This window comes from Brienomyrus brachyistius, chromosome 17 (genome assembly GCF_023856365.1).
Source record: "Brienomyrus brachyistius isolate T26 chromosome 17, BBRACH_0.4, whole genome shotgun sequence".
Classification (NCBI taxonomy): domain Eukaryota; kingdom Metazoa; phylum Chordata; class Actinopteri; order Osteoglossiformes; family Mormyridae; genus Brienomyrus; species Brienomyrus brachyistius.
The window spans coordinates 179,162-206,108 of NC_064549.1; the positions used below are offsets into that span (position 1 = coordinate 179,162).

At 46.6% G+C, this 26,947-nt stretch overlaps 1 protein-coding gene across 3 annotated transcripts in view; it reads right to left on the reverse strand.

The window, feature by feature from the left end:
* LOC125711437 (galactosylgalactosylxylosylprotein 3-beta-glucuronosyltransferase 1) overlaps positions 1-15,996 on the reverse strand; it is a 67,970-nt gene extending 51,974 nt beyond the window's left edge. For all 3 annotated transcript variants that reach the window (XR_007383019.1, XM_048980325.1, XM_048980324.1), the window contains exon 1: positions 15,492-15,996. The gene's annotated coding sequence lies outside the window, so the exon portion shown is untranslated. The remainder of the gene's footprint in view (positions 1-15,491) is intronic.
* Between the last annotated feature and the right edge of the window lie 10,951 nt (positions 15,997-26,947).

Here is a 26,947-nt window from a genome sequence, read left to right on the forward strand (position 1 = left end):
AAACATCTCCTGCTAAGAGGCAGAAATGGTCAAGGGAACGGTTACAAAGTGCAAAGTCCCAAAAGCAATTTGCATTCATGCTGTATACCCCTCTAGCCTGTGCCAAAGCCTGTAAGTACAGCCAGTCGGCCTGATATCACTGTTTGAAAGCAGGAGACTTCTTTCACTACACCCCCTCCAACAACAGCAACTGCCTCGCTAAGTAACAGTCACTGTGGCAACCGGCAACACGAAAGTGCGGTGGAAGAGGACGACGCCGTGGGATCGGTGGAGCCAGAGACGTGTGTCGCTGCTCATGCAGGCTGGAACCGACTCGGCTTGAGAGGAGGAACGCAAACCCTCTGGCAGCTAGACCGACATACTCAGCCGGGCCGCCCTCAGCCGGGCCGCACTCAGCGCTGATTCAGAGGAGGCCTGCCACCGATCAGGAGGAGCAGGAGATCTCTGTACACTTCCTGCACAAAATGCCACATTTCCCACCCTCTCTGGCCCCTTCTCTACTACATGACCATTTCTCCTCTCTTACAAGAACCAAAGGGCCCGTGAACGTGTGTCGTTCCCCTTGATTAGTCTTGCAGAAGCTCCCTTGTAGCACACGGAGCTGCCGCGAAACGTACAGTGTACAGAGCACGGGAGAGCCCTGTTTATTTGCTGTATTCAGTAGTCTTCATCATGAATATTAAAGATGAATTTTTAATACGGCGATAGCTGTTGTTTGGAAACTTCAGGGCCAGACTTGTGCCAAACATTCTGATAAGAGAAGCATATTATACTGCACATACACGATTTTTTTTCTCTGATTAACATCTTATTATGCTTTCCATTCGGATAATAGTACACAATAAAACAATGATATATTACATCCCAGAATTATATTTATCCAAACCCGATCTTATTACCATAACTCATCACACTTCTTGTCCCTGGATACCCGTATAAGTGCACGTAGCGATAAATGATATAAATAATAAAACATCAAAAAAGTAAAGCTTCGGTTTATTTTGGAACAGCAGTGCAAACACTAAAGGTTTTATACAGGCGGATAACTCACAATTACACAAAAAGACCTAATTTTCTCAAATTATGAACACGAATTCATGGCCATGGTGTGCAGAAGTGCTTTCTGCCAGGGGAGACCTTTTCTGTCACGCTTAGTCACAAGATACAGGCGCATTAAATCGCAAGCATTGTCCGAAACATACATGTCTTGCGAGTGGCCTTTTGAAGAAAAGCATTAGCTGTTTAATTAAGCCAGCTGCCTTTTGCATAATGGAGAGATAGGGGGCAGAGCATTAGCCTGATAATAATGAAATGCAAAAATTAGACCCATTTTCACACTTTGTCAGGTGAAGAAGAAGCCGGATTGAATTTCAAGGATTTTTTTTTTGAAAGCAATGAAAGTTATGACATATTGTGTCAAAGTCCATTGAAAAGCCTGAAGATCACAGGACCTATGTTCAATGATAAATACATATTACAGTGTTGAAGTTACCATTATTCCAAAGGGACTGGGAGATTATTAAGCATTAGAGCATCGTGTTGTGTTTTACCAAGAATAATCTATTCTTAGATTATTAGCATCTAAGGTGGCACAAGTCTCCGTGGGTTTGGGATATTACGATTTTTTAAGTGCTCAAACAAATCCAACTGCTGAATTGGTCTGTGACCTAAACAATCGACCTTGAAATGATTTAATGTAACATGAAAACAACCCATTATGGTGGCATAAATATTCATGCTGAACACTCCATCCACAGCACACAACAGATCCTGTAAATATTCACAAATGCTATGGGTGTCATAGTAACGGTGTTGAGTTCGGCCGCCCAAGAGGCTCTCCTATCCCAGCGTGCATCATGTCACTCCTTCACTCTCCACTCTCAGCACAATGGCCGTCTTGTCCAGGAACACTCCCTTTTTCGCTAGAAGAAACCTTTAATGTCCTTCCATTTTCAGAGCCTCCTTCACAAGCTTTCAGTGGACCTTAAATCAAATTGTGTTTTTTTTTTTTTGTGGAGATGGGAGATAACAAACATGCCCCAGCATTTCATCTCAGAAAGAACACGCAGGTTGGAGCGTTATTTAGGCCAAAGGGCAAGAACCACAATGCTAAAATCCATGGACAGCAAACGTCTGAATACTGGATATTAATAGCAAATGTTCATGTCACACCCTGCTGGAACTAACAAAAAAATTAGTGTTTTACATAAGACAAGACTTAGGTAATGAAGTCCACTTATCGTTCATCGGTTCCGTAAGAAGAAAGTCGCTATTTTTCCTACATTGTGAACATGAAACATTTTTTTGCAATTAATTCAGGAGAAAGGCTTTTAAATATGTCTTTTTTAAAAGTATTGACTTTTCCTGACTTTTTCGCTCCCCTTTGAGAGCTACGACAGTCGCCAGCGATGTGCTGAATTTAAAGGACGCCTTGATGGCTCCACACAGAGAATGAGCTGCCTTGCTGTTGGTGTGGGACTCCAGCGATGCGAAGAGATACAGACCCAAAGAGTCAAGACAAACCCCCCCCCCCCCCCCCAAACTGACAAACCCCCCCCCCTCCCCACAATGACAAATGGTGCCAGCTTAGAAAAGCAGCAGAATCTGTCACTGGGAAACTCATCTATGCTACAGTGAAGACAATTTTTCCCATGGGCTTATTGTCGAGCGCAGCAGTTGAGACTTTCCAAACTCTCGAGCCGAATCAAAAGTTCCTAATATTGAACATATCAGGTAAAGGACATCGCCTGCTTTTTTCCCCTCCATTATTCTGCTGCTTCTGTCGGGCAGAGAGGAAGATCTAATTCACATCAGGTCACAACAATCGATTATGGATTTCGTCTTTGCCTCATGTTTCCCGTTTCGAAATGTAGCGCAGACTCTGACGTTCACGGGCCAAAACCTGCAGTTATCGATGCCGGCGACTAAATAGCTGATGTCATCTAACTGCAAGAGGATCAGCTGGTTCTGAGAATGCTTGACGAGAGATCTGAATTTTGCCATCGCTCATCTTTATGAAATGTTTATTTTTTGCCCCAGGACGTTTTTTTGTTTCTTCATTCTGTAATTTAAGGGCATATTATTACCAGCATGTCTTGGTTTCATCTTGAATTGCCGTATCATTAACAAAAAGGGCCTGTCAATCATCAAAGCACCACATTCCACAGACACAGCAGCATCTTCTCCAGTTCTGAATTATTGTTCCCTTGAGTGCGTGTTCAGTTTTTGGAGGCTGACGCGGCATGGTGTAGGGAGGAGAGAGAGTACACCTTCCTGCAGGCGGACAGCGTTGATTACCGCTAATTGGATGCGTATGTAGCGACATGCACGGTGGATTTGTATTAGCCTGATTTACATTCGCTCTGCGAATCGTTGTCAGGTTTTCAGCATTTGCTGGATATGACAAGCAGAGACCATCTTGTGTCGCGAAAACTGATCCCGGCTGGCCGTAAAAAGTCGACGACGCGTTCGCAGCTTCGCAAATAACGATGGAGGGATGTCGATAGCTACCTCGAGGGAAGCAAAGCATCGTCATTTTTGTGTATTTACAGAGTGATGTCACCGCCGGGGTCGCTGAGTTTAATTGTTGCTACATGCTGGTAATGTGTGCATCTTTGTCCACAGGCCATCGTCCCAAACACAAATTTAAGAATTCAAGATTCAATTTTTTTGCCTTTGGTACATTGGTCCATAGGAATTCCTATCCAGTCAGTGACATATCCAGTGACATCCAACATAACTAGACCACAAAACAGAAGACAAAGGCACTGGTAAAAACCAAAGTAGACATATGACTAGGTACTGTTGAAGTAGGTATTTATGGAATAAATGTAGAAGAAATTACTGAAATAAAAATATGGCATCGATGGGCTTAATAATACAGTGAAAGCATGAATTAGAAAAGCTTATTGAAAGTGAATGGATGGATAGATGGATAGAATGGTGAATCAAGCATGTTTATCCTGCCATGGTGCTCAAAAACTGCTTTAAATTCTCAGACTATTATGCAATTGCAAATCACTAATATTTGACTTGAGTGCTGGGTGTCCTCCTTTGCCAGGAAGTATTACGTATGGAATGCTGGAAGTATTTGAAGTAAATAATTTAGATCACTCATATCTTTGTGAGAAGCTTTAAGACTATAATCATTGCAGCAGCTTGATATCAAAAAGCTTGATAATCTATCAATAACGATTCTCGAATTTTCGTTTCAGGGTGGCAGGGAAGGTCTCGGGATTCTCTGCTTCTGGGGTTTGAGTGTCTGCATGTCGCTAGACTTTAAGGCTCATTCCTGTCCCCAAAAAAACCCAATTTCAGAATCACTAACCATGGAACTGCGAAATAGTCTTGCCGCTGGCCAGGAGCACAGCTAAATGAGTCAGATTCAGGTGGGTTTAGTGTCTTTCAGGATGTCTAAGCCCGTTTATCTTCTTAAGGGGAGCCGGCTGAGGCAAAGCAAGTTTAATTGGCTGTGCTGAGTGATCTCGCATCTTGTCAGGTTCTCATTAATTATTAGGCAACGGGGGACCATGATGGCCACCTTAATTATGTCGCTCCTTACCGCAGCCGGAGGAGATGTTCACCTTTTCGGTTGCGGTGCTTCATATCGAGGCAGCTGTGGTACCAACCAGGAAAAAATAATGGTCTTCGTTACGAAAAATACCACAGGAGCATCTTTAGCTCTACACAGTCTTGTCAGAGAAGGTGACATGCTACACCTTAGCTTGGCTGCAAGTGCTTGATTGGATCAGAGCGAGTGCTTCGCCTCAGAATGACAAACTCTCACAGCTTTCGTCGGAATTTTCTGGAATGGCTATCGGAAAATACAGTCACATGTTTTCGCTCTCTGGAAATTTGGGTGCTGTTTGACTTGTCATCGTCTAGTATGCTGTCAGCTGCAGATGGGCGTTCACGTAATTATTACCCTCAAACACATATGCAAAATGTTGTTTCAGTCCTTTTCACTGACTGGATAATTCAGCCATCTGGCTATGCATAAAAACAGCATACAACTTTGACACAATACAAGACACACCGCCAAACCTTTGTATTAATAATTTCCACGCAAAAACGTACGCACCATAACATGTAGCTCTAATTGATTGACTTCATTGCATCCTAGTGAGAACTTAATCTACTTCAGATTCATCTGTCAAAATGGGAAATTACATCCGTGAGCAAGAATAAATCACAGACGTCGAAGTTTGAAGGAAAACACGATAGATATTCTTGATAGCCAAATACTCCACCAGAAATCCCATTAACCACAAGCCGAGGAAAACTCAGTGGCTCTTTCTTTCTGGCATGAGATTATTGAAACAGAAGTAGCATGTAGGCTAGCTAGCCAGTTTAGCATTGGCTCCTGTTAGCCGTGCGAGAACTGTTTTCTGTTGCCAAGCAACCACTCCCCCTTTTTAAAAGCCTATTTGTCGCATTTACAGAAGGACGATATCTTATAAATCCACTTAATAGCACATTTAAATGATAATAAGTCCTCAGTATTGTTTTAAACGTAGTGATCATTTAAAAAATGTCGCAGGCCCTGCCTCCTTCAGCTCTGACTCCGTTGCCGGTTCTCCACGCGTCTGTTTCCATGGCACGTAACCACGGCGCTGGGTGGTGCCCTGACCTCATTTAGGTTTCTTTATTAATCTATTGTAATGGCATGTTTACACCGGCGGCAGGTGGCACGCCGCCCGTGCTAAAAGACGCCCTCATTACCATAACCTCGAGCTGGAACTTCACCCCGCATTGGCACCAACCGGCTGTCCAAAGTCTTCACAGATATATAGTCACCACCCCCCCCCATTAAAATGATAGTGGCTACCGAGAATGTGTTTTATATTCCCTCCCCCCCCACACACATATTTCACATCGTAAATTGTCAGCGCTGTGGTGACAGTTCCAGTCCGTTCAGTGAAAATTACATGCACGCCACGGGTGTCCGGAAGACCTCCCTCGTGCATCTTGCGCGAGGATTTGGCATCGTCAGCTTCAGCCCCGGCCCTTTGGGGGGGGCATTTATCAGCGCAGGGGGCCTCTGAGTGGAAGCCTGGTTTTTGGGAATCTTTCGCGAGGTCCCCAGCATGTCCCACGTGGGTAGGGTGGGGTTCAGGGACGGCGCTGGTGTTTGTGCTGCGGCAGAACAGGCAGCCCCTGCCCACCCTCACTGAACAAAAATAATAAATCTCGCTCTTTCTTCACTTCCGTAACGTGCGCATGTCTGCATCTGTCCCACGTCTGTTTTGACCTACACATTTAAAAGGAAACACATTGAGGAAGCATCCTCTTCTAGGAAAAGGGACCAAGATCCTCAAGGAAATGAAGGCAGGGAGCGATTACCACAGCCGCTGAACCAGTGTCATTTAACACCGATACCACTCTCCACTTCTGTTATTATTATTATTATTATTATTAACAGTGGCACGGTGCCTCAGCGGGTCACATGGGCTTCCACCCACAGTCCTATGATATCCTAACAGGCAAATCTCTGAAGTTACCATGGGCTGTGTGTGTGTGGGCCCCGTGATGGACTGGCATCCCATACAGCCTGGACGGGCTCCCAGGACCCCCGACCAGGAGGGGTTACGAGACAGATGGGTTATTACTTATCCATAAACTTACCACTACACTTGCTGGTTATCTTTCCAATAAAACAAAAAAACTGAAAAAATAAATGAAAAAATACGGAGTGTAACGCTGGTTGATTGTCACAGAATTCCATAATGCATGAGTAGGTGAAGGTTGCTTTTTACCTGCTGTTAGCAAAGAGCCTTAGTCACACCCCGCATGGTGTAGTGTGGCTCGTAACACGCAGCCGTTCTTCACTTTGGGCTTTAGGTGCTCTGGTGACACCTAGTATTTCTCTCTCTCTCTCTTTCTTTGTCTCTCACCACCCTTCACAGTTCTGCTGGTTATTAATTCTGTGCTCGCTAAATTCAATAATTTAAGCAATTTAGCCGATAGCACTGCCTATTTCTTTTTCATCGAACCACATCCTTCGCAATTCAATTTACTTTGCTTCTGTAACACTGAAATGAGTCTGTCAGCAAACTTTGCTATTGCTAAATATCAATTTTTTTCTCATCATATTTATGTTTTGCAATGCTGGGAATTTAGAGGAAAGCAGCTTTATTCTCTGTAATTCAGTAACAGAAATATTAGTGTCTAGGTCCCAGATTTTATATCACAATTGACTTATGTTTTTTTAATGGCTACTGTTTAATTTAATGACTGTATATCTTCTCCAAAGTCTGAATGCACGCATGATTTAAACAATCACTTGTTTAATGAGTCTTGATAATTGAAACTACATGATTATTTTCTGAAATCCTAATAGCAATCATTCAATGGCATCACACATAAACCTAACAGAATATTCTCCCGGTGTGTCGAATTATTTAAGCGTTGAGTCAAATATATGCTATATTACACATGTCACTGCTAGAGACGCGTTTTGACGCCTGTCATATGCTATGTGGCTACGTGGCTCCTCAAAGCCTTGATCTATAATGGTTTCCATTTTGACAGCGCTGGTATTATTATGCCGTAATATCTTTCCATTAAATTATTGCTATTCGCATATAAGAGAAAGGTACGATTGCAAATGTGCTGTAATGCTACAGTAACACCTGGCGCTAACCTTTACACTGACTCGCACAGCACACGGAGCCCCGTGATCATGTTGCAGCAGGTGACAGTTTAATAATTCCGTCACGCACGCGTACGTGTGTGTGCGTGCGGCACCCTAAATCACAACCCATCACTTTGTCTGAACCTCGGGTAAGAGTGAGCATCAGGCAGAGGGAGATAAGAGTTTCAGGAGAAAGCAAGTGCAATTGTGTAAATGACTCCCCTTCCTGCCACCCCCCCCCTTCCCTGCCACCATCCTCGAAAGCCAACATCAAAGTGTCCTTGCATTGTTGGATGATACACCTTTGAAATGAGTAAATCAGCCGGCATTGTTTGCTCAGATTGATGGCTTGACTGTTCGAGGATCGCCCGCTCGTTTTGACTCACGCGTGAGACCTCGGCACCGGACTTGTGTTTATACTGCACCAGAAAACACTTTTTTTGAGTACGACCCGTGCTGCAGTTTTTTACAGTAGCAGTTCACCGTGCAGCTGTAAAAGTAAGCAAGGCTTTGCTAGTTTCTTACACGCAACGAGTCACTGAAAAATGTGTATCAGGGGCTGAACAGCTAGCATCTTTACTTATAGAATGCCCAGGGGCACTGGCCCCAGCTGAAAGCTGATTGGTCACCGAAGTGTCCCCGCCCCTGTCACTCACAAATTCAAAACATATCATTGGCTAATGATAAGGTCATCCCTTCTGTATGAACTGTGGCCCCTTTTATACCGCACCTTTAAAAAATCCTAGAGTCACCGCTGAGAGTGTCACCTGTCCTCATTTACACACACAGGAGGGGAGGGCAGAGGTAACAGAGAGCTCAGAGATTTTCCGGAGAGACAGCTGTGGTAACTTTAAGTTCCCCTGGGCGTCTCCTGCACCGTAACAGTGTTTCGAGGAGGACATGCCGATGATGGATTTGGAAGGCAAAGCGAGGTGATGTCTAGGCGGTAGACAGGTTTCTTTTTTAATGAGCGCAGGGGCCCTGCCATCTCGCCGTCGTCAGTCCGAGCGCGATAATGATGTAGTGCTCGCGCTGTTGACTGGAGACGCTCCACCAGAACACACAGCGATCCCAAGGAATGCCCTTTTCCTTAGCGACATGGTCAGCATTCCGAATGTGAGGGAAGGCCTCAATTCACCCTGTGAGCGGGACGTGTGCTGCTTTGACGATAAGGTGTTGACGTCCGGTTCTATCTCACCCTGTCACGTTACAGAACGGCGCGAGATGGACGACAGCTACAGCCCGATGATAGAGCCGCCCTGGTCCCTGGCGGAGTGTCGAAGTTCGCCTTCAAAATTTCATGCCGGCCGTCACAGCGGGAAACTCGTAGCCAAATCTCCATGTGCTGGATACATTTAGGCTCCCCGACTCAAGCCCTTTCTCGTGTTCCAGCCTGACCATACCCATGCCTCGTTTATAGTCAGACAGCTCCGCCATTGGGGTTCTGCGGTGGTGATTTCAGACTAGCTGCACAGCGTTCACTTCCACCGTTAATTAACGCCTGGGGAAAAGCATCGCAGAATCTATGACAGCAGTCGGCTCTGTCGTTATCTCGTTTGACGTCCGACACGAATCCTGCATTGAGGACGGGCCGCATTTCCTGCGGCGTGGCAGACCCAGACGCGCAAATATGGAGGCTGTTAAAATAGGTCGCTATGTACGCAGGGAGTGTCGTGCCTGGATGACAACAGGCGAGCCAAGCTGGAGTGCCGTAGCTATGGAAGTCTGGTTCTCTTAAATGGTTCTCTTAGCCCTCTTCTAACCACTTATGGCAGACAGGGACACAGGGGGTCTGGAGCCAATCCCAGGCAACAGAGGGCAGATGGCTGGGGCACACCCTGGGCCGGGATGTGGGGCAAACACACTACAGGCAATTTAGGAACGCAAATTCACCCAACTGCTCATCTTTGCAGAAACTGCAGAACCCAAAGGAAACACACGAGTGAGGGAGATGCAGGGAGAACTCCACACACACAGGGCAGATGTGGGATTCAAGCCCACAACTGGAGGCGTGAGGCAACGGCACTGCCCACTGAGCCGCTGCGTCAACAACAACAACAACAATATCAAACGAAAGGGATCAAATCACCCCAAACAATATCCACCGCCATCGCCATCATCATCGTGACCATCACCATGATGATGCCTTTACTTGACGGTGGAAGTGGACACAGGAAGAAACCGAGGGTCTGTGCGATGGATCGTAAGAGTTCCTTCCAAAATTTTGGCGCTTCTTTTCTCGTTCATGAATTTTGTTTTGGTACGTCATGCCAGAAACACTAACTGAAAAGCAAGACATGAGAACTGATTCACTCTCCTGATTCACTGCGAGGCATTACGTTAGCTTGTTTAGATAAATAATAGTAATCATCATTTTTTTTCTCAGCTCATACCAGAGGCATGGTGGTCTTCAAGCCCAATGTGATGCTACCTTGCTCCCCTCGCAACAAGCAAAGGGATCTGCACCCCATGCCCTCAGGCTGGGGGAAGCAGGAAGGTGGGTGACGTAGCCCTGGGTGTTCAGGGCCACACAGCCTTCACACCGACTCATGTGGGCCGGCGCCTTTGATCCTCCCTGAGATAAGAGCCTGTGCTTCTCTGCGACTAATTAGAGGAACTACCTTCCTCGTCTTACGCTCTTCTCCACGACAGCGGCCTGTAAAATTAATTAAAATTACAGTGATAGTTGGGGGGGGGGGGGTTAGCTTGATGAGTCACGGTGAAGAAAGGCGGGAGTTAATGAAATGGCCGTTTGGCCTGGACGGTGCTGCAAAGCATTCTGGGAAAGAGGTTGGCAGTTACCCTGCAGTGTGGAGAGAAAGCCTCACTTTTGACAGTGACCCGTATATGGGGCGAATTTCCTTGTGTTTGACGGCAGCCGCTGATAGCATCTTGCGGCTACACTGACAAAGGCACGTGGCATCAAACACTGGCAAATGATAAGACCTGCTGCACAGGAAAAGTAGGAAGAGTCTAATCCCCGGGCGGAACGACAGGGCGAGAGATGGATGCAGGCACTCTGCGCTCGGCGGTGTTCACGGTTAAAGGAGTACAGACGAGTTGCAGTTCCTGAATTAAGTGTATCTCCCTCCCCTGCTTTGAAGTCTAACCAGTGCCTGTCAGTCATAGCCTGGGAGAACGAATGACCTCACATCACTCCAGCTAGAATCCCCCACCAAAATATGGAATACTGTGCCGGAAAAAGTATAATAAATGATACATATATTTAGCATGTGTGGTTCGGTGTGTTTATACACAAATATATTCACTTAGCTTAAATGCCCAATGGATTAAACAAAAGTCATTTGGCTAATGAGTACATTTCAGACATAATAAAATATTATAGAAATAATGAGGTTGGTACAGACCACACAGTACCACTTCAGCTTCAGACTAGAGAGAATGGACATGTGGTATGACAGCCACTTATTGTCTCCAATAGGGGGTGCTGTTCCTGTGTGGCTGGTACACTGCGAGATGAGCTTTAAGCAGAATGTGATTCGCGGAGGGGTGCCTGTACTGTTTTTAGGTCAGAACCATGTTACATTCTACTCTTCCTCCTCATGATTCCTGCATGGGATCAGGCGTCTGATGAGGAGGCCACAGGAGCTTTTGGAGATTTTTTTGAACATTTTCTTTTTCCTACAAAATGCACTTTCTGATATTTACCCTATAAGTGGTTTGATGACAGGGAAATCCCACAGGCATTTACGTGTTTGTGAAGATCACGATGAGTTCTGTATCATATTATTTCCATTTTGTGTGCGATCAAAAGGTTGTAATTAACAAGTATTTCACCCATCAGGGGAGGATTATTCACCATGACCATGGACTGTGTGTAGGGTTAATTTATGAGCACTTCTGGGGACAATTCATAGCTAATGACTGTTGGTTAAAGGGCTCTCGTCTCCAAGCAGAAAATCAAACTAATACCCCTGCAAATGAATGCAGGGCCGACGCCGGCTAGCAGAGGTTACCAGAAGGTTCCGTGTCGGCCGGCCCATGTGACACAGGTAAGCGAGCCATCTTTGTCTCTCACGCCTATACTCTCTGTCCTCCACATCCCCACCTGCATATGGATTTTAGAGCTCATTCCAGCTCCCCACAGACTGGATTAAAAAGCCTCAGCTTCCTGCACAGAAGTCATTACACAGACGGGACCTCACTTGAGGGCAGGAGAGGAACTCTGATCCCGGTTGGAGGAACCTCCTTTGATTGCAGGTAGACATTTTCCGGTGCCCTCCGTATGTTAATCTACATGACAACTACCGTCTTTCCGGGAACTGCGTGACACTTTGATGAAGGATCCAATATCTGATGGGGAAAGAGGTGGAAAAGAGCACGGCAGTTTTTGGAGAAGCAGTACCAGGTGGAGGTATCTGAGGAAGATGATGGAAAACCACGACGAAGCTCTGAAGACGGCACCTTTAGTCAAACATGGCCTCGGTGCGGCTGGTCGGTCAGTATCCTCTCATCACTGTCTCCTCGAGAGTCACGTCCTGAGATTGTCACCGGAGACAAAGTGGCAAGCAGTCCTCTGGTGACAATGACAATGACGCTCGACCAGAGTGGAGGGGGTGGCACAAGGGACAGGGGGGCTGGGTTAATTGCCCCCCTCATGGGTGGCTGAACCTCCTCCTGAGGGCGACTTAAGGACGCTTACGGGCACCTACGCCCTCCAGCCGCCTTCTGTTCCCCCGAGGGCAGTGAAAGCAGGTGGAGTGCGTTGGACAGAAATGCGCACGACACCCCCAGCCAGCTGCGTAGCACTCCTCCCTGGACGACTACACCCCCTGGGGCATATAAAAAGCATGAAATAAAATCAGCATAATGAGATTACCCCCCCACCCCCACCGCAAAAAAGGCCTGAGGCTATTAACACAATGGAAGTACGTGCTGAAGGCCGCATACTTTACTCTCTTTGTTTATTTCTTACTTCTTGCTGCCTTATATTTGGTCGCAGGTGCTACAGGCCAGATCCATCTGAGATGCGGAGCTCCTGGGATGTGAAACATGGGCTCTATGCAGAAGGGTGCCATTTGGTGGGCTAATTGAGCCTGGAAGTAAGCCGGGGAGCTTGTGAACTGAGATCTCAGGGAGCAGATGCTATCCCTGGGGGGTGAGTTAGACTCCTCTGCTCATCCTAAAGTCCCAGACCCCCAAAGAGAGTCACGGAAAGCCTGTAATGATTATTACAGCGGCTACTATTACAACGAGTTTAAGGTTTGCCGGGAAGCTAGTGCAGCCCCCCAGACACTAACATTGGATATCAGTGGCTCAGCGGCAGAGCGTGACCCTTAGCGGGGGCCGTGATGAATGAACAGCATGGCACAAAGGAAGGCCAGCGACGGCGGGGCCCCTCCCTGCAAACAGTCGCCTTGTTTATATTCATGCCGCGAGAGACCCCCGGACAAAAGAGCCGCTCTCTGGCCCAGACTGGGGAGCTACCAGTGACACAAACGACAGTGCTAACGGGAGCGGCGTGACGCGCCATGCTCGTCCTGCCCTGACAGAGCTGATGGGATGTAATGGGCTGACTGGGAAAGAGCATCGTGCAGAGGGGGGGTCTACACAGCGCTGGGGCCACAGGGGCACTGGTCCTGCTGAAAGCTGGCTGACACCCGGAGTGCCTAATCCTCTATCACTTATCAATCCAAAACATCTTTGGCTAATGACAAGGTTGGCCTCTGTGTATGAATTATGGCCCCCCCATCTTAAAAAAAAATCCTAGAATCGTCCCTGAATCAGACCACCCCCTATTCCTGATCCCACTCCTTCCTGTCTCCTTAATCGCCCCCCCCCCTACCCCCCCACCAACAGCAGGTGATAGCAATCGGGATCCATGTCGAAACGTCACAATTTCATGGAATTAAATCTCTGATCCCTTTCCTGGTTCAGTTTCCATGACCTCTGAACATGAATGACAACAGGAACCATCCCAGCTGTCGCCTTTCTATCTTTCTGTGTTTTTTTTATTGCTTTATTGCCACAGAGCAAAACATGCATGACAATTGGTAAATAAGCACTACCCTGATGGTCAAAGTCATGCTTGGGGTTGAAGGGGGCAGAGTTATGTCCCCCGCATCAGAGTCATGGTATTCCTGTGAGCCTTAACTGGACGCTTCAGGTTGTGAGCGAACCCCCCCGCCCCCCCCCCCCCCCGCCCGGACACTGTGTCCGACATTGCTACTTGCTGACGTAGCGTGCTAAATATGATCTCAGCCCCGAGGACGCCAGAGGTCCCGGAAAAACACCGCAGCTGGTGAATCGCACTCCAGGACGGCCTGAGAAAAATAGCATCGTATCAGGGACTGCTGCTGAAAAGTGCAGATCTCAGCCCTGGGATCGATGCTGTGTGCGTACGAGCTATGCGTGACTGCTTTATCAGCTGCTCCAGAGCCTCTTTGCGTTGGCCTGGGTCCGCAATAAGGACAGAGGGGAGAGATTGGGCTGGGATCCACGGGGTATAATCGCTGGCGGGAGAATGTAAACAGTTGGGCCGAGCTAACCAGTCGTGCCTCTGGCGAGGGATGCGCTTCTTGAGTTTTCATGGCTCCGATACGTGCTCGGTCTCTCCTGACTGCCTGTTGGACACAAGCAATCTCTAGAGGGGGGCTAATGGCTACTACCATTGCCAGCGAAACCCAGAGTATTTTGCGTGTCTCTACACGGTGTGATAACCCCACGAGCCCGGGAAAGGGGCACATGCCTTCTCCAAGCTGGAGGTTCACTAATAGGTTTGAAAGCTGCCCTGTGGGGGAGGGGGGGTATTGGGGGTTGTGATGGTTTATGGGTAATGGTTTATGCATGTAGCTTCCCTGCCAAGCGAGGCTCATGCCTCACGGCGATACAAAACACTTCTGTACCAATGGCACTGTCCAATTTGCTAATTGTTGTCATGGGCTTATTAACCAGTGAGAGCAGCCCGAGTGGACCTTTCCTCATTACGCACCGTCCGCTGGGGCCCCTTCTCTCCCACGCTTGGCGGTTCCTCCTCTTTGGGTCAGCAAGACGGGATGTGTTACGTTAACCCTACTGGGAGCGTAGAGCGGCGGAGCCAAATCGGATGAGGTAACTCAGCTGACATCCAGCTGTGCTTCTCCGAGGAGCATCACTGGGCATCACTCCCTACGCCAGCCTGAGGGCTCCGCAGACACTTCGAAGGCCCTTCCAAAACGTTAGCCATGCTTTTCTCAGCCCTAAACCACCAACCCCCACCACTCCCCACCCTCCCGGCCCATTTGGCCCCTGGAAGCAAACTTTTTCATTCCCTCCCCATGTCAAGAGGGTGACTTGTATTCCAGTTCCGGCCAGCACTCTCGCCTTTCTAGGGTCCGTTCCATTTGCGAGCGGCGGATGTACGTCAGAGAATGCAGAATGCAAGTGTGTACCTCTCTGCTGCTGCTCCTCTCAACCTCTGTCACACACACACACACACACACACACAAAGAAGTAGCAGGGAAACCAAGGGTCTTGCTTTCTGCGAACAGTCTTTTCAGCACCGCAAACAGCTAACAACACAACCCTGTCTATATGCAGCAGCCCTGGCTGGGAGCAGCGTCAGCTGCAGTCCAGTCGAAGCACTTTCCCATACTCTCGCATACATTAAAATTCTTAATTATGGATCAGATGATTATCCAGCACGCAAACAAAGCTGTAACTCAGAGGAAGCCGGGGTGAGGGGGGTGGGGGGGTCGGGCAGGGGGGAGGCAGAGATCACAGTGTCTTCCCGCAGTTCAGATTTTTATCTGCACACTACATGAATGCCGGTCCCTTGTCATTAACATATTCACATGTACAGTTACAGGCTCAGGAAGACGAATAAGAAATAATCAAGCATCTTTAAAATTCTTTTTACCTTCTCTTGCAGACTTCACATGGGCTGCTATTCCCACTACACGCCACACACGGGCTCCCATTCAATTCCGAAATCCCGTCTTGCCTCCGCTTGGTTCATCGCTCTCTTTTTTTTCCCCCTTTCTCCCCCCCTCTTTTTTTTTGCTGAGCCCGAGGCTGAATTCAATGCATCCCTTTATTTTATCCTTCTGTGGTCACTGACTTCCGCAGGGGGAAAAAAAAAGGAGAAACAGAAAATCCTTGGTGGGTTTACTGCTCCCTCTTGCCTCGTCGTGGTCGCGCACGAGCGCAGGGAATACCGCGTGTGGACACCTGGACGGGTATGTCGGGGAGGGATGCTGATCGCAAGCCGTCCCCCCCCCCCTTCCGATCCTCCACCTCTTTCTGTCTGCCGACCCTCTCGGAGCTGCTAGCTGCCGCACCTGAGCGGGAGAGTAGGACCCCGAGCGTGGCGAGACATCTGTGAATGTGTTTACACGGGACTAAAGTAGCCTTTTAGCTGTGACAGAGCCCGCCCTCCCCCTTATAGAGACAGGCTGGCTAATGGCACATACCACTAACGCTCGGAGTGGGGATGACAGCTGGGGAAGCAGGCAGGGAGTGAGAAAGTAAGACAGGCAGAGAGGGAGTGAGTGAACGAGCGAGCGAGAGAGATGTGTCTGACATTGCTGAATCACGTAGCCTGGTTTGGACACCTGCCCCCCCATCATCTCTGAGAATAATAAAAAAGGAGGCCCCTATTTTTCTGATGGTATATGCCGTTTCTCAGGGAATGATCCAGCTACTTGTTCTCCTAATCCATCGCTGCACTTGCTTCCAGAGGCAATCTGATTTGTGTGGACGAGGGCTTCGCGGAGCAGCCTTTGGCTCAGGTGCCCCCCGGAGGCACAAAGGTGTCAAAGAAGGCCATTGGAATGACAAAGGTCTTAAATCACGGCTACAGGCATGTGGGGGGAGGCAGATTCATGGGAGCCCAGGACAGTTTATTCGTTATGGGACTTTTTCAAAAGACGGAGGAGGTAGTGGGGAGATCTCTAGAGCATTAGGGGAGACAGCACTTTGCTGACCAAATTAATAGCAATACCACAAACCACATTCACTTTTTCTTTATCCTGCTCAATTCTGAAATCTAATAATTCATCTAATAATTGAAACTTTAGATTTTGTGCTCTTGAATGCAAGCTCTGCACATGCAAACTCACGCACATGTAAAGACTTGAATGGAGAAGCAGAGTCCCTTTTTTATTCAAATGATCCTATCCACTGGAGTGAGATCCTACCAACCACATTGAGATCCTGCCCACCGGAGAGAGATTCTACCCACTAGAGGGAGATCCTGCCCACCAGTGAGAGATCCTATCCACTGGAGGGAGACCCTACCCACTGGAGAGAGATCCTATCCACTGGAGGGTGATACGATACACCGGAGGGAGATCCTATCCACCGGAGGGAGATCCTATCCACTGGAGAGAGATCCTATACACTGGAGAGAGATTCTAGGAGGCTCTAGGAAAAAGTTCCTCTCTGTCAGTAAGCGCTTGGCTAATGCAGTAGGCTGTTTACAGGAATCTGGACGGATAGGAGGGGCACTGTTTGTATTTGTGGTGAGAAACTGTCTAGTCGTGTGGAAATGCGCCAAAAGAGCAAGGCGGTCAGGGACCTCTTAGCCACTAACGTGGCTCAACCTCGCCAGCGCCGCAAGTAGGTCAGGGAGTTCGATGTCACCATTGCGTCCGGAGGCAGAGCAAGTCTCGGGGGGATGGGCTGTACATGAAATGCCTGGGGCTGCAAGGAGTAGGGCGGGGGCCTGGGGGCGCAGTGGGTGGTGGTTTTTGGCCAGCAGGAAATACAGACTCCACAGCCATGGACGACTACTGCCTGAGATCACCCTGAGCAGGTCCTTCTGCCCAGAAATTGCCTCCTCCTTTAAAAATAAGCAGGCAAGTCAGAGACAATAATGTCACCATTACGTCAGCCCAATGTCAGACGGGCGTCAAGGAGGACTCACTTTTAACACGACTCAGGGAAGGTGCCCAGGACACTGTGTACTGTGTGCAGAGCTGGTGCTAATCGAGGACAGCAGTTCAGGAACAGCGCCGTGCGATGTTTTGGACAGTTTTGCGGCCCTGGTTCCTGAAAGGACCATTCAACTCCCAACCGACGAGGCACAGACCAAGGCTAATATAGCTTCCAGAGTCCAGAATAAACGCTTTACATCATAGGCCAGAAGCAAAAAAGCTACTGGCTTATAAATATCATCATTTTGTTCAGCCAGAGTCATGATGTTGACTCATTCCTGAGTATTTGTTTTTCACATTGCCCAGTATTTGTTATTCGTGATTTTCAAACAGTGGGCACGGTCTGCCAAAACTGTCCTGTTTTTTTACTTCGGATAGTGTCCATTAGGGAGACAGGGCATAGAGTTTACAGTGTAAACTCAGACAGATTGTTCTGATTGGACATCTGCTGCAAAGGGGTTGGTACTTAGCGAGGAGAGAACCAATCAATGCACTCCGTCGTGCTTCTGGGTAGATGCAAGGGCGGGGCAGGCGATTACGCTTATGGTAATCTGTCTGTCTCAGGTCAGGTGACGGGAGCAGTGAGTGGCTCAGTTTGTTAGGGTGCTGTGGTTGTCTTTGGAAGGTTGATAGTTTAAATCCCAGGGCTAGTAAATTAATCTTAATCTCCATAATCTGTCTGACCCTGTTTCCCTCAGGTGCATGTCACTTAAAAAAAGACGTTAAAAGTATCTGTTCAATAAATGTGAATAATCATCATTGCAAAGCTAATTAAAGCTCCAAAAGTCTTCCCCAGTCCTATTTTAACCCCCCCCCCCCCCCAGAAAGTAGGCCAATCAATATCTGACATATATTTATGCCTGTCCTTCTTCAATGTACGTTTTACCAGTCAGAGAAGGTCATCCGGACCATCTGACCATCTCATAACGTCTTGTGAAATGTCACCAATACGCGCTATACAGCATTTGAAGGAATCAAATCAGCCTGGGATTCGGATCCTGTTAATGAGTCAACGGCTCTCAGACCAACTGTTTCATGCACGAGAGAAAACAATTATCAGCGAACGATGGCGAACTGAGCACGGCCCATATGAAAATACCCGAAATGCCACATCGTCCAGCAAATCCCAAAGAGGACGCCGGCCAAATCAGGCAGACACATTTTCCTACCAATTTGTCATTATTTGGGTAAAAAAAACATTTTAAACATATGTATTTTCAATAGTTTTCCTGATTTTCAATAGCGACTGATGGTCTTTTGTTGGTCAGTCAAATGTTGTGGAGCCAATGGGACAGGGTTGTGAGATACAGACATGGATTTTGGAGTTTTTTTCTCAGTCCCTTTTGTGGATTTTATTTTGGTATACCATAGCAGAAACATAAAATGAAAAACAACATAAAATAAGCTAACTGGTGCACTCTCCTGATTCACTGTGCTTGCTTTATGCTGCTTTAATAATTATAGTAATAATAATAACTATATTGGTTGTGGTTCATGGGGAGCGGTGCGTGACTCAGCAGGTTAGGATTCCATGCCCATCATCGGAAGGTCTTTGGTTCAATCCCCATGGCTGGCAGAGTGATGTCTCCCTTGAGCAAGATCCTTAAGCCCCAATTGCTCCAGGACTAGCTGACCCTACTTTGTAAATTGTGCCTTGCTTTGGATGGAAAGCTTCTGTCAAATTACTAAATGTAACTGTTACATAGAAGAGGCTCGTATCTGGTCTGTCTCTGGTCAGAATGGACTGGTTACAAAGTACCAGGTTGGATTCTCTGATGATGGAGCCCGAGGATGTCACACATGCAGAGGCAGGAACTACAAGATTCCCAGATGTCTTTATCCCTGAGCAGTAATTTTGGTGCCCCGAGTTGTGCAGCCAAATTGATGTTTAAGGTGTAGATCACCTCTCTGAAACACAAGTCGTCCGCATTATAACGAAGAGATGCGAGGGTTCAGCCAACCTTGAGCATGAGCGATGCTGTATAAATCGCTGGAATAAAATGTTCTTTCACACCCCGTGATTCCGACGCCGTGTTTAGGCGACGCGATAATTTGTCACCCCAGAGTCTCGCCGGCCACGCTCTCCCTTTTGTCCGATCCCCGCACTTTCACAACAGCGTTCGCTATAAATGCGCGTCTGCCTGCCCCCTCTGCTTCCAGCCTGCAATCATCGAGTCCGTGAACTTTGTGGGGCACCGCCTGGACCTGTCGCTGGCGGCACACCGGAGTCCGAGAGCGTTAAAAAAGGGACCAGACGCACAATCACGACCCTCATATCACGCTGAAAGAGCTCTCTATTTCCTGAATATATAAAATGTTTGGGGGGGGGGGGGGGAGAAATACATTTAAATTGAACGTTCAAAGTGCCAGTAACTGTGTTCCTTTCGTGCAATTAAAGTTGCGTTGTTGCCGTCTGAATAAATTTCAATTTTGACGACTCATTCAGCGAGTAATATTTAACATCCAATGCAATGCGTGCTGGTTTAATTCTTTATTAGCGTTCACATTTGCGTGACGCTCACATTGCGCTCCGGTTTCCACTCCAATAACATGCTTGACATGTTTCTCAGGTGGCGAAGGCTTCGTAGACGGCGGCAGGCGATGCTGATGTTCGAATATAGTCGAAGATATTACAGAATCCATTTATCATGGATATAATAGATGCAAGTACGAGGGGAACTATGGAAATTCATGTAAAATGATTTAGATAGTGATTTTAAAAGTTATTTCGTATATTTTTTGTGTCAAAATGAATTCGTCACATCATACGTTAAACCGTTACTTAAATGTCTTTGAATTTGTTGTTTTTTGTTATTTTTTTGAAGGTTTAAAGAAGTTGACATAAAGAACACGCGCAAGCAGGTGTTGATTGTTATTCAGCTTGATGGTGATTTAAGGTGACTAATTAGTAATGCACTAGAGTGCTTGTCTGGCCATACATTAAATACGGGTGTCACATGAAGGACTGTGATAATGATGATTGACTGAGATGCTTAGATGCTGTGCTTAGATATGCTGCCCTTTGATGAGATGGTCTGTGATGTTGCTCAGCTTAGCTTACCTTGTGTATCTGTTGGTATTACTTTCACTCTGAATACATTTATGATTTATCGCAAACTGTAAATTAGTGGAGGAAGTATTTCACCAGCTTCACAATTAGATGGCAGATGTGAAATGCTGTAATTGTCTCTAAGTATAGTTTTTAAGCTGTATATATAATTATAGTGTAGAAATAATTAATTTTACAAAATAATTATTCTAAAATGATAGTATTTCTTATTACGCATGGGATGCCTTCAGATGTATGCATCTTCTTGGTGTGTGACCGAAAGTTTATGATCCGAATCTTTAATTTGGAACAAAAGCGAACATGTTCTTAACTGTGGGAAAAGTAACTGTTCATCATATTTTTCTAAATCAAAACACTATTCATTATGGTTGATCGTTACAATTAGTTGGAGGCTGACAGTAATTTGTAATTAAAGGGTTCTCAGGTCTTTCGGTTGCTTGAAGATAAGGAACATTATGTATTATGGCAGCCGATTTTACGAGTGAAAGGTCCTTTCTTGGTTGGCTTCTGCTCAAAGCCCATGGATTTGGCAACAGATTGCTATGACAAACTCTGTCTGTTTGAGTACTGCTGGTTAGTCATACTGAGAATGCGGTAAATGGGGAATCACTGTCATTTATAGCGTCATGTACAATGTACGTGTTTATCTTACAAATAAAACATTTACCTTGTTTGTGATGCTATAAAATATGTTGGATGTTTTTCAGTCCAGTACTAGTGTAGCAGAGTCTTCCTGTAATATAGTGTATGATAATATTCTATGTTCTTGTGAAGCACTGTAGAACACCCCCGAGCTGCCATTACGTAGACATTTTCCAGCAGCTAAGTATTGACAACCACCACACCAACATCCACCTTCACAGATGCTTTAGTGATCATGGCGTGTAACACGTTGGCCTGATCTCAATTTCCCCGGCCCATGATGGCAGTCTTCTTAGAATGTGATTGAGGTGGAGAATAGCTTTGGCCGGGGACCAAACTGATCAAGCCTATTAGCAGAATCCGTTGAATCTGGCTCCTGGTTCCCCCCCCCCCCCCCCCCCCGTCAAGAATTACGAGGCACTGCCCTTGTGAATCCTCAACGCTCTGGCCCTGAGGAACCCTGCCGGATGGAGTCGTAGAGAGATGTTTCCAACAAAAGCTGAGCCAGACGCAGTGTACAAGCTCTTTGTCTGAGGACGTGGTCAGCAACGTGTCGATTCAAACTGAACAAAGATCTAATAGCGAGCGGCCGTCCTCCAACCGGCTAACAAATAGCTTGTCTGCAACAATTGCTATTCTCTGGAGGCCCTCTGTGATTGTTTACAAACCTAAATGGTTACAAATGGCCTGGATGATGTTCTCTTTGTTTGGCACCCGAAAAAATCTAATCACGCGTCCAAACAGTTCTGATGAGGTCTAAGTCATTGAACGTATACCACACTAGAATATTTTGTATAATTTTTTTTTCCTTTAGTATTTAGCTATTATACTCTGCTGCAAATTGCTATCAAATCCTTTTTAATGCATTTATTTTTTTGGGAATTTGGAAAAAAAACAAACCTGCATGTCTGAACAGAATGGATCACTGTGCCCAGTGACACCTCCTACTAAAAGTGACGTGACAGTGTTATGGATCTCGGCCTGCATGTTGTCGCAGGGGGAAGATGCGTGGATTCCCATCTCGGCGTGCTGCGTCATCCTCGATGATGCTGTCGCCGCAAATCTGTCCTGAAGGATCGGGGACAGGCGTAAGAACACCCCCCCCCCCCACCCCCCCAGAACAAACAAACCTCTGTGAGCTTGCCGATACAAGCCAGCCTGTTAGGTTTTCACCCTTCTGTGGAATTAGCCTTGGCACTAAGCGTGCAGGGAGCATGGGAGGTGAACAGAATGTGCCGGGGTGTAGTGTTACGCTGGTCCGCTCGCTATCGCTTGCAACTCTGTCAGTCTGCTGTCATGATAATATAGCATGTGCTGAAAACTCAGTTCCCTAACATGGGGTGAGATTAGCTAAAATGAACCTTTTTTTTTGGGGGGGGTGCAAAAATGGTGAAGGAAGCAGATTATGAAGAATAATACTCTGGGGTGGTAGTCGGATTCCCTTTGATGAGTGGATCCTGGTTTTTCATCCACGCATAACATTTAGTAGATGCTTTTATCCAAAGGGACAAAAGCCGGGTTCCGACAATCCTTGGAGCAAGTTGAGTAGTGAAATCGCTCTACCGTCCTTGAGATTTGAACTGACAACCTCCCGAACATGGACGCAGACTCGTGACCCGCTGAGTCACACTCTGCCCCCCCACCCATCATTCTCTACACCCCACCTCTATCCTGGATCGGCTGCTTTGATAAGCTCGGTTTGGGCACAAAGATGAAACGAATGTAAAACGACATGCGGTCTGGCATCGGACCGTTATAAATGGATGATTCTTTCTCCAGGACCCGGTTCCTTTCGTAAAAGAAAAAAAAAAAAAAAGCTGCTTATTTTTTGTTTGTCTCATGAAAATCCTTAATCCTCTACGGTGATCGGAACACAACGCGGCCCGTCGTCGTGATGAAAAGCTGCAGCCGCGAGACAATACAATTACTCAGTTCAATTACTGATATCTGGATGTGTTTTTGCGGGATACAAAATCTCATTTTAACGGGTTATGAACTCCTTTGGTTCAGCCATCGGCTGCGTGGTTTATGGGGCCAGAAATCTCGAAAGCGATGTCCCGAAAACTGGAAATTATATCAATAGCTGTTTAGTACGAATTAATGAAACTTATGCCAACGATGGCAATACTATGCTTCAAAAGCAACTTGCTAGTATCTCTTATTATTTGACACATAATTATAATTCGTGTGGTGAGACCCTCCCCTTTGGCTTCCGTGGAGTGCAGCTGCTGTGCTGATATCACTGGCGTCCTGATAGGCACTTATACATGTCTCTGTATGTGACATATGTGACGACAGTCACTGAAGCTCTAAGCACAACGGGAGGGAGCTGGAGAGAAGAGTATAGTGATCCTAGAAGCTGTGATTCCTACTATCTGCACATCTCAACACTCAATAGGCGTCCCTCAGGGCTCAGTTTTAAAGTCTTCCCAGGTTACTTTGCAAACTGCCATAGATCCTGATGTACTATTATCAGCACATATTGCCTTTAAAATGAGATTTTAAAATTATGCTAATAGCTAATATACCTGGTGCTTTAGTTCTGTTTTCCCAGGTCTTAGCAAGTCTGGGGACGTCTATTGACTGCCGGTCTTGGCAGATAAGGTGTAAAACCTTTAATCAAGGTGAAAAGCACGTAGAGGCTGACTCAGAATGTCTTTCGCGCGGCCCCAAAATATTGTTGGCCCAATGGCTTAACAGCTACTAACCCACAAGACTAAATCTAAAACCTTGTCAGTCCTGATGATTTGAGTGGCAGAATCCTACAGCGACCGTTCAATCTGCAAGCCCTTTGCACTTCTGGTGCAGACTCGTCTCTGCAGTATCCCCGGCTTGATTATTCCACTATACCCGAGCCAGGCATCCGATCTGTTTTCACGCTCCATAGTCTGCATCTATTACAATGTTAGGACCCAGACGACTCGCCTTATCTATTTTACCTTCGACCCAAAATCGAATACAATTAAGGCGCTGAAAAAAAATCACTAATAGCTTTTGATGCGTTTCTTTTACCGCGATACCCTTGTTGTGTTTTTTTCTTTAATCACATAACAATTTTCTTTTTGGTAAGACATGGCAATAAATTATGGTGGTAAAACCAAAGGATCGCACTGACAGCAACACACATGCAATTACCTTTCACCTCGTAACTGTGAGGTGTGTATTCTGTCATGCTTTGAAATCGGCGAAATCAAAAACATCGTAATGAGCCCCATTGTCTTTACACGGGAAATTCATTTCTCCAATGCAAAGATAATCCTTGTGAATCCCCACCCCCCCCCAGTCATGCAACACCGATACAAATCTTTACTACGCCACAAACATTCATTATAGGAGAAATGCAGCAAAATCTCTCCTATTTCAGGCACATGGGAAGCCGACCTTAAAACCTGAGCCGAAACAAGTCACAGTATCATAAAGGGGAATGAAGAATGTTTAAGTCAAAAGAGCTTTATTCCGCATAACATTTAGAATATGAATGGCTTCACATCTAATTTGTTTAATGAGCAGAAATCAGGGCTGAAAATGCGATCCCCGCGTTGATCAGTGGAAGATCACAGCTGGCGAGGCTGTAGCCTGCAGTGTCAGCGTTTCGTCTGAAGAGCCGCTCCCCTCAGCCCTGGTAGCTCCGGCCCCCCCACCCCCACCCCCCTTTCCCTCTCTAACAAGCCGACTAGGCTGCCAGGGTCCTGAGACAGAGGCCGATAATGAAGGACACCGAAAGAGAAAAATCATTCTCTTTCCCCAGTATGGAATACCATCATTATAATCATTATGCATTTTGCAGGTTAGAGCTATCATTACTGTACAGTGTGTGAGCCTTTATTATATACGCGGTGTGTTTAAATAATGAACCGTTAGCTTGCCGTTTGACCGACGGTGACAGATAGCTAGGCCCCAAGCCGTTTGGAGGGCCATGTGTCACCTTACGCGGTCGGAACAGCGCACTCTCCATTAAAAAGGTAGCCCAGAAGACGTAGCCTCTGATGACACATGGGTGTGGCCAAACTGCACATTAAAAACAAGGAGCCCCCGCCGGGCTTGAGCTTTCGTACTGGCATGGAGGTCGGGAATTGCTTGCTCAGGGGGAAAATCATAGTCAGCATCCTGCTGTCCAGGCATCCACTGACAGCCACAAGCGAGAGGGCGGGGGCCATTAAATCATGTCGCCGGCTGAAGGAATGGTGGAGTTGTTGGAGGTTTTTCTCATATTTGTTTGTCTTTCCCAGAATGCAAAGCGAAATGATGTAAGACTTAATGTGTCAGTGCCAAATTTGCTCAGCATGACCCCATCCACTCATATAGATGTTCAGAATTATAAACACCCAAAAATTAGACCAAGATGCACTCAAGCTGGTTCTTAAAAAGAGGTCCACGGACATCAATCAGTACAACTAGGAGTAGTTTTTGCGAAACTTTTTTGTTTCGAAATGGTTTAATTGTAAATTGTCACACCTATGCTTTTGTTTGTATGAAATAAATAATAAATAAAAGTAAACGCAAGATGATGGCAGCTGGTTTAGCAAGGAGATCTGCAGGGCTGCGGCCTTCCCCCGTTTAATACTCACCCCGATAGCATGCCCTAAAGACTGTCATCGTTAATGTGAGCATCTGTACTTGAACAACGTGACCTTTAGCAAATGTCGTCAGATGGCGGCCGGGGGGGGGCGCCACCAATTCATCCCCAGCGAGGCTCACTGCAGATATGGCCCGGGATGTCAGGCAACCGCTGTGCTGAATATGCGGCACTAATAATGGGAGCCGCGATGGTCAAACGTGTCGGGTCATGCTGATCGTCCGCCAGGCTGCACAAATTGGACCAGCGTCGGATTTTGTTTCCCCGCATCGCTCGGAATCCATCATCTTCCACAAGACCGTCCGGCGGCCGCACAAAGCCATGGGATTTCGGGGGAGCGGTAATTGATGTGCGCCGTTGCGTGACACCTCTCAGGCCCATCGGTCTGTGGGTCATGTCTCTCCCGGGGAGGGGAGGGGGGGGGCGGCTTTATATATTCTCCTGTGTCTTTTTGTGCGGCCTGTTCTGCGTTTACGAAGCCACACCGCAAAGGTGAACACTGTGTACGGCATCTGAGAAGGACAAGCCCTCGAACCCAGGGTCAGACAGCGGCCTGCTGGGTTGACCTTAGGGCTCAGGCAGGATGTGGCAGGATCATGTAACACAGGCCATTGAAATTGAACTAATTTAAAAATGATGAATGTTGCACATTTTCCCTTCTCATATGAAATCAAGTTTCAAGTTTAATTTGTCATATACATAAACATGCGCTGTACATCTGTGTAGCCAAATGTTTTTTTCCTTTGCTTTTATGATTGCGCTTAAAAGAAAACATGTTATATTAACATTAATATAAGGTTAATAGATTCAAATAACAGCAAAAATAAAACTAACTATATAAAAACTAATAATGTTGCCATTTTGTTGGGGGAAAAATAATCAGGAGTCATATTTCTTAGCCATTAATTGAGGTTAATAGAACAGAGTTCACCAAAAACATTCACACACGAGGAACAAGATGCAGGTGGACAAGTTATCACCATCGTTTTCAGTAACCCCATGGACTTCCTTCATCCTAAGGACACATAAAGGTTCACAATATCCCTGCACATGATAGGATCCGAGGATGTTCGGCCGAGGATGGATGGATGGATGGATGGATGATAGGATGCAAGAATCTTTCTCAGAACTGCTGTAGAAAACTGAACGAC